Raw genomic sequence first — 9,192 nt, forward strand, 5'->3', positions numbered from 1 at the left:
AGAGGAAGGATCAGTAGTTGGAAAATATGGTGTTGGTGATAGAAATGATTCTGGAAATCACATGATGGAATTTTATAAGACTAGCTACTTATTCATTGCAAATGCCACTTTTAAACAGCATAAAAACATGACTATAGACGTGCAGCCAGAACGGTCCTTTGGAGCCAGGATGGTGAGACTTTGTCACTCATGCTTCGTACATACTATCAGGAACCAGTCCCTGGAGAAGGACAGCATCATGCCTGTTTAAGTGGAGTGTCAGAGAATAAAGCAGAAGACACCCTCCTACCCCCAAGATGGATTGACACAGTGGCAGCAGCAATGGGCTCAAACATAATAACCATTATGAGGATGCATAAGACAAGGTAGTATTTCATTGTGTTGTGCATTGGGTTGCTATGAGTCGGAAGTGACTCAAGAGCAGCTAATAACAATGACATGTAGATGCAGTGTAACAGTTTATAAATAGGCCTTTTTCAATTAGCCTGGTGTGGTGCTGTAGGGTCAGCCCTGGACTACAAACCACAAGGTGGTCAGTTCAAACCAGCTGCTCCCTGGAAACCCTATACAGGGTCGCTATGAGTTGCAACCGAATCAATGACACTTAACAAAGAACAAGAACTTGCATAGATATGAGTCTATGGCTCCTATTTCCGAATTCTGGTTGGACATCTTGAAGTTCTTTTAGTTTCTAAGTCAGTGTCTATGCCAAAGTTGGGAACTGTAACTGTAAGGTCAGCAGTTCGAACCCACCAACCATTCTGTGGAAGAAAGATGTGTCAGTTCATTAGGTTGTCACTGGTTGCAAGTTTCAGAAAGTCCTCAGTAACTGGCTTTAACAATATTGAGACTACTGTTTCACATAATAGAAAGTCCAGAGATAGGGTGGTCTTTTAAGTATGTAGCTTTCAGAGGCTCAATGATGTTATAAAAAACCCAGGTTCTTTTCATCTCTGTCATCAGCCAGCCCCCGGATTGGTTTCATTGTTGGGCTGGAAACAAGATGGTTACAGTGGTTCATAGAGTTACATCCACTCCTGTCAGTATTCTCGAAAGAAGAGATTATTTTTTTAGGAGTCAGGAAATATTTTCAATTGGTCCCCAGCAGACTTTCCTTCACTCTCATTGGCCAAAGTGGTGTTATATGTTTATTTCTAAAAAAAAATTCTTGAAAACATCCCTGGGATTATTGTTGGCCATTTAGGTTTAGCTCTGGACAGTGCTCCTATAAGGAAAATGGCTGTGTAGCTGAATAGAGTTTAATTGATTAAAATCAGGGTTGTGTCAGGAAAAAAGAAAAGGAATGAATGCTGGATAGACAACCAGCAGTGTTTACTGCTGTGGCTTGGAGTGTGCATGCAGGTTATTAGGTTCACCATTACTTCTTCATTACCGTTCTCTTCAAGTCCTCACCAATGCCAGTAACCATACAATCGAAATAAAATCTGAGTTCTGTTTATAGCCTGTAAGTCCCCAGCCTCCCCTTAAATCCAGATAGTCCTCCATAATCCTTCTTATATAGAAATCCTGGCTCTGCCATTGTCTCCTGCCTCCTGCCTCCTGCCGGGACTTCTTATGCAGTAGCTCAAGTGTTAGAAGAGAAATCAGTATATTTCTTTCCATCATTTTAACACTTTAGAAAATATCATCATATATATATACTTATATTATATATATGTTGGGAAATTCTAAGTTTTTCCTTAGGGTGTATTCACTTACCCAGTTTGAGATTTTAAGAATATTTTCAAGAATTTTTCCAGAAAGTATTTGCATACTGGCAGCAACCACCCTTTTTTCTTTCTTTGGGTGAGTCAGATGAGATACTTGTCACCTTCCAAATTACTCATTTGCCTTAGAATCTGCTTGTTGTTTTGGTGACCAGAAGTTTTGCTTGGCTGAAGAGAAGAAGTTTCATTTTGGAGTGGGGTTGGGAGGGTGGGAGAGTAATTTAAAGAAAAGCAGTGCAAATCCATTGGCAATATTGAGTCTTCTACAAAAGGAATAAGGAAGTGAATAAGGAAGATCACAGAAGAATTGATGCCTTTGAGTTATGGTGTTGGAGGAGAATACTGAAAGTGCCATGAACTGCCAAAAGAACCAATAGATCTGTTTTGGAAGAAGTGCAGCCAGAGTGCTCCTTGGAGGCCAAGATGGCTAAGCTTTGTCTCTCATACTTTGGACACATTGTCTGGAGAGAACAGTCGCTGGAGAAGGATGTCATGCTGGGTAAGGTGGAGGGTCAGAGAAAAAGAGGAAGACCCCCAACAAGATGGATCAGCCAGGTGGCATCATTGATGGCGTCAAGTGTGGCAGCGGTAGTGAGGTTGGCCCAGGATCGGACATTGTTTCGTTCTGCTCTGCATGGGGTCTCTATGAGTCAGTTCTGACTCGATGGCACCTGACAACAACAACAACAAAAGGAAAAGAAGAAAGCATGCCTTATTTTGGCTCTCTGAGAAAATTTCCCAGGACTTGTTTCAATGTACATAGATTTACCAGTTGTCTTCTCTACCAGTTATAGACCTTTATCCTGTTTCTTTCTCCAACTGTGCATCCAAAGGGAAAAAAAAAAAAAATCCAAGATCCATCATTCTTTCCCACTGGATGTAGAAACTCTCTCCTGCTGCAGGTAAGTCTTCTGTTCTGAAGGAGGTGGCACATTTGCCATTACGTGTTCTCTTTAATGGTGAAAGCCACTCTAGTTAAATGGCTTGTGACACGAGCCAGCTCCTGAAGTCAGAAACTAAGAGGGATATTTTGCGTATTTGCTTAAACATGAAGGAAAGGATAAGCATGATGTTTTTCTTTTTTTTCCGTTTATTTATCATGTAATTTTGTAAAATATGATTTAATCTAAAACAACAACAATTTTGGTTTCTTTCCCCTCAAGTGTCATTCCTTCCCTAACACTGAACTAAACTTAATAGAGAAAATTCTAGCTCTTGCATCTCTACCCCAGCTAAAGAACTCCAGCACCTCACCTCTGCATTACTAGATTTAGAGTAAAGTGCTAGTTAACAGTTCAGGCCTGGGATCCTACACATATAAATTTGATTTAAATTCTGCCTCTGCTACTTCCCAGCTATGTCAAGTTACTTAGTTTCTCTGAAATCCAGTCTACTCTTTTATAAAATGTTCCACTACTATTAATAAGGTTTTCACTGGACAGTTTTTTCAGAAGTCAATAGCCAAGTGATTCCTAGTCTGTTTTAGTCTGGAAGCTGCACTGAAACCTATCAACCTTGCTGGTATTTTAAATACCAGTGGCATAGATTCCATCAATTCACAGAGGAGTGCTAGATTAATTTCATTTGGATCCACAATCAGCGCCCATGGAAGCAACCGTCAAGAAATCAAATGTATTGTGTTGGACAAATCCTGCTGCAAAAGAACTCTTTAAAGTGTTCAATAGCAGAGATATTACTTTGAGGACTAAGATGTGCCTGACCCAAGCTATGATATTTTTATTTGCCTCATATGTGTGCCAGAGCTACACAATGAATGAGGAAGATTGAAGAATAGATGCATTTGAATTACCATGTTGGTGAAGAATATGCCATGGACTGCCAGATGAAGGAGAAGTTCTTCTGTCTTGGAAGAAGTACAGCCAGAATGTTCCTTAGAAGGATAAATGTTATGACTTCATTTCCTGTACTTTGGACCTAAAGAAGGACTTCACGCTTAGTAAAGTAGTAGGACAAAAAAATGTGAAAAACCCTCAACAAGATGGATTGACACAGTGGCCACTCCAAAATGGCCTCAAATATAGCAACAATTATAAGGATGATGTAGGACTGGGCAGTGTTTTGTTCCCTTGTACATAGAGTTGCTATGAGTTGGAACTGACTGAATGACACCTACTAATAACAACAACAACATTTATAAAATAAAGCTAATAATAAGATCTCACTGGGTCCTTGTTAAATGTAAGTACATATGTGGGCAACCAAAGTTAGATATGGACAGAAACCTCTGTATGATAGCTAAAAATATCATTTGAGTTTTATTTGAAGGGCTGTCACAAAACCATAATTCAGCACAGATTATATGCATCCAAAATGGATGTCAGAAGAAACTCTAAAACATGCTCTTGAGAGTAGAAGCTAAAGCGAATGGATGAAATGAGGAAATAAAAGATCTGAACAGAAAACTTCAAAGGGCAACTCCAGAAGACAATGTTAAGTATTAAAAGTGAAATGTATCAAGACCTCAAGGTAGAAAACATGCTTAGCATTTGTCAAGCTGAACGAACAGAAGGAAAAATTCAAGCCTTGGCTAGCAATATTGAAGGATTCTATGGCCAAATGTTGACTGGTGAAGAAAGCATTAAAAGAAAATAGAAGGGATACACAGAGTTAGTGTAGCAAAATGAAATGGTTGATGTTCAACCATATAAAGAGGTAGCATACGATCAAGAACCAATGGTACCGAAGAAAGAAACCCAAGCTGCACTGAAAGTACTGAGGAAAACAAGCCTCCAGGAACTGACAAAATACAGCTTGAAATCTTTTAACAAACTGATGCAACACTGGATGTGCTGACTCATCTATGCCAGGGAATTTGGAAAACAGCTACCTGGCCGACTCATCGAAAGAGATCCATATTTGTGCTCAATCCAAAGAGATGTGACCTAACAACCATCAATAAGCAATATCATTAATATCACATACAAGTCAAATTTTGCTGACGATCATTCAAAACTGGTTGCAGCAATACACTGACAGGGAACTGCCAGAAATTCAAGTCACATTCAGAAGAAGACGTGGAACTAGGGAGATCATTGCTGACCTCAGTTAGATCCAGGCTGAAAGCAGAGAATGTAAGAAAGGTGTCAACTTGTGCTTCATTGACTTTTCAAAGACTTTCTACTGTGTAGACCATGACAGACTATAGAGAACTCTGTGAAGAATGGGTATTTCAGAACACTTCATTGTGATCACGAGGAACCCCTACATACATGGAGATGCATTTGTTTGAACAGAACGAGGGGATGCTGAATGGTTTAAAATCAGGGAATGTGTACACCAGGGTTGTATCATTTCACCATAATTATTTAACCTGTATGCTGAGCACATAACCAAGAAGCTGGATTATATGAAGAAAAACATGACATCAGTTTTGGAGGAAGACTCATTAACATCCTGCCATATACAGATGATACAATTTTGCCTCATGGAATGGAAGAGGACTTAAAATATGTACTGATGAAGATCAAAGACTACAGCCCTCAGTATGGATTGCACCTCCATATAAAGAAGACAAAGATCCTCACAATTGGACCAATAAAGGACATCATGATAAATGGAGAAAAGATTGAAGTTGCCTTAGACTTTATTTTGCTTGGATCCACTATCAGTACTCATGGAAGTAGCAGTCAAGAAATCAAACAATGTATTACATTAGGCAAATCTATTGCACAAAACCTCTTTACAGTGTTCAAGAGCAAAGATAATAAGTTTGAGAACTAAGGTATACCTGAACCAAACTATGGCATTTGCAATAGCTTCATATGCATGTAAAAGTTGGACAATGAATTGTGGTGTTGGAGAAGATTATTGAAAGTACCATGGACTGCCAGAAGAACAAACAAATCTGTGTAAGAAGAAGTATAGCCATAATGCTCCTTAGAAGCCAGGATAGCGAGATTTCATCTCTTATTTTTCAGACCTGCTATTAGGATGGACCCTGGAGAAGGACATAATGCTTGGTAAAGTGGAGGGTCAGTGATAAAGAGGAAGACTCCCCCAAGGGGATGAATTGACACAATGCCAACAGCAATGGGCTCAAACAGGGTCGCTGTGAACTGGAACTGACTTAATGGCATCTAACAACAAAAACAAAAACATCTCACTCTGAAGGAGCCTGGTGGTATAGTGTTTAAGTCCTCTGCTTTTAATCACAAAGTTGATGGTGATTTGAACCCACAAGGTGCCTCCAGGGGTGAAAGATGTGATATCAACTTTCTGCTTCTGCCAAGATGACGGTCTTGGGAACTGTATGGTGCAGTTCTACTCTGTCCTATAGGATTGCTGTGAGTCAGAATTGACTCAATGACAATGACGTTGCTTTCTTTTGACCCTAATTATTGAAGAGAAGATAACTTTGAGTGAAAACTTACCTCAGTCTCAGTTTCAAGAAATTATATCCATGGGAGCCTGCGTGAAAGATATGGCATCTGTACATTCATCCACATATTCTAAGTTCTAGGAAATTTAGATCAAGGAAACCCATCAAAGGATACTAAACCTTGGTTGTTGTTATGTTGGGAGATGTCACTGAGTTGGTTCTGATTCATAATGACCCTATGTACAACAGAATAAAATGCTGACTAGTCTCTCACAATTTTACTGTCTGAGCCCATTGTTGTAGTGACTGTGAAAATCACTCCTATTGAAGTTCTTTCTCTTTTTCACAGATCCGCCGTTTTACCAATCTGCTGCAAAAGACCACTTTAAAGCATTAAATAGCAAAGATGTCAGCTTGAGAACTAAGGTATGCCTGACCCAAGTCATGGTATTTTCAATTGTTTTATACATTATGTGAAAGTTGGAAAACCTTAGAAGAATCCATGCATTTGAGTTATGGTGTTGGAGAAGAATTCTGAAAGTACTCTAGACTGCCAGAAGAACAAACAAATCTGTCTTGGATAACCAGAATACTCTTTAAAAGCAAGGATGGTGAGACTTTGTCTCTTGTACTTTGGACATGTTTTCAGGAGGGACAAGAACCTAGAGAAAGACATCATGTTTGGCAAAGTGGAGAATCAGTGAAAAAGAAGACTCCTGAAGAATTGACATACGGGCAACAACAAATGGCCTCAAATATAACAATTGTGAAGACTGCATGGGACTAGGCAGTGTTTTGTTCTGTTGTGTATAGGGTTACTATGAGTTGTAACCAACTGGACAGCACCTAACAACAACTACTTTACTAAGCATGTTGTCCTTCTTCAGGGACTGGTCCCTCCTGATAATACATCCAAAACACACGAAATAAAATCTTGCTATCCTTGCTACGGCATTCTGGCTGTATTCTTCCAAGACAGATGTATTCCTTCTTCTGACAGTTCAGAAAAGCCTCGTCTTAACTTGATTACATTTTCAAAGACTCTATTTGCAAATAAGGTCACATTTTCAGGTACCAGGAGTTACTACTTGGACATGTATTTTTGGGAGCTATAATTCAATCCTCACATAGCATAATGGCTTACCAGTTGGACTGCTAATCATAAGGTCAGCTGTTTGAATCTACCAGTTGTTCCATGGGAGAAAGACAATACTTTCTACTTCCATAAAGATTTACAACCTCAGAAACTGTATACAGTGTTGTTATGACTCGGAACCAACTCAGTGGTACACAACCAACCATAATTCAACCCACAATGGAAAAGAATGCTTAATTTTTATCTATTGTATCTTTTAGACTTGTTAATCTTTTGCCTAACATTGCATATTAAACTTTGATTTCTGCAATTTGTTACAATCAATTAGAATAATAATTTTATCATGATGTTTGCTTAATTTATCTTTGATTACAATGGAAGTTAGTATTAAAAAAAACAAAAATGATTTCTTCTCTAAGTTGAAGCAGATCTAGAACGACAGCTGCACACATGTTATTGAGCTGAACACCAGATTCAGGAAAAAAGAACTCAGACAAATTTTAAGTTAATTGAATGACTTCAAATTCATTAAAACTGTTTTAGGTTCTGCAAAAGTCAAAATGTATTTTGCCTCAAGTGCTTTCTCACTTGGCCTTTTAAACTCTGATGCAGTTTAAGAGAAATTTAATCTGTGTGTTTGTGATTCATTTACACTTAACTCATCCCTGTGTGGCTTCTCAAGAGCTAGTTGGTGCTTTGCTGTCTTTGGAGCATATTTTTCTTTCGTACTTGGAAGATGAATTTTGCCTAGAGTAAATTAACTCAAACCCCTAAAGTTCAGGGTCAGTGAGAAGCTCAGATCAATAAAGTTCAGGTTGGTTCGGCACTTACCAAAAATGTGTCTTCCTCCTATTCTTGTGGGATTCATACAGTGGTTTGCTTTGGATTTTGCAGAACTTCTTGTATGCATGTCCCTGGGTTGATATTTGGCTATGCATTCTTGCATATCTCCCTTTCACAGCTGCTCCATCCCCTTCAGAAACCGGAGAGTCTTTCTCTCAGAAGACTCAACCACTACAGTCTTTAATTCAGAAGTAAGATTTCCCTAACCCCTCCCTTATCTGCCAAGGGCAGAAATCCTGGATCCCAAACATACTTTCCTCCCATATTTAAGTGTTTCATTTCACTGTTAGGAATGAAGTAAAAATCATTCCCCTTTCTATTGAATATTCTTTTAATACCTAGAAGTTTTGTTTTTTGTTTTTTTTCCTCTCTCTCTCTCTCTCTCTTTTTTTTTTTCTCAATATGTAACTTCTCCATTAAGGCTGAGTTCTGAAAGAATTACATATTAATGTAGCCTAGTCCTTTGGGGTTGAAGGAGCTGATGCCCATTTTGCAGTACATCTGTGGCAGATATGGTGAACTGACATTTTAGTCTTCCTGTTTCTGTGTGCAAAGCCCACCTTTCCTCTAGGCACCTCAGAATAAGTGACTCAGAAATGATTCTTGAGTGGTCTGAACCTGGCTAGTATTTGCTTTTGAAAGGGAGTAGTTAGTTCTGGTCAAAGGACTAAGTCTTCTGGGGGCTCCTGGGAACGATTTGCTCATTCTTAAAATAGAGCACACTTAAAAAAAAGTCTTTTTTTGTGTGCTGCTACATACTGCTCTGTCTGATGTTGCTGTCTTTGGATGCAGTGCTGGAACTGAGTTAGGTATCCTGGGACCTGGTCTGAGGACAAAATAGACACTGAGGACTTCAGGGCAGAGCAGAAGAAAGACTCTGAGTATTTAATGACAATGTGTTGTTGGTAAGTGCTGTCAAGTTGGTGCTGACTCATAGCAACCCTGCACAGAGTTTCCAAGGAGCAGCTGGTGGGCTGAACCACTGAACTTGCGGTTTGCAGTCTAGTGCTTATCCTACAGGGCCATACCAGGAGTCCTGATGACAATGTTGTTGTTATTGTTAAGTGCTGTCAAGTTGGCTTTGACTCATAGCGACCCTGTATAGGGTTACTGAGGAGCACCTGGTGAGTTTGAACCACTGACCTTGTGGTTCAAACCAACCTTATAGTCAAGTGCTTGCCCTACAG

The sequence above is a fragment of the Chrysochloris asiatica genome, unplaced genomic scaffold (assembly GCF_000296735.1).
Source record: "Chrysochloris asiatica unplaced genomic scaffold, ChrAsi1.0 scaffold00067, whole genome shotgun sequence".
NCBI classification, from domain to species: domain Eukaryota; kingdom Metazoa; phylum Chordata; class Mammalia; order Afrosoricida; family Chrysochloridae; genus Chrysochloris; species Chrysochloris asiatica.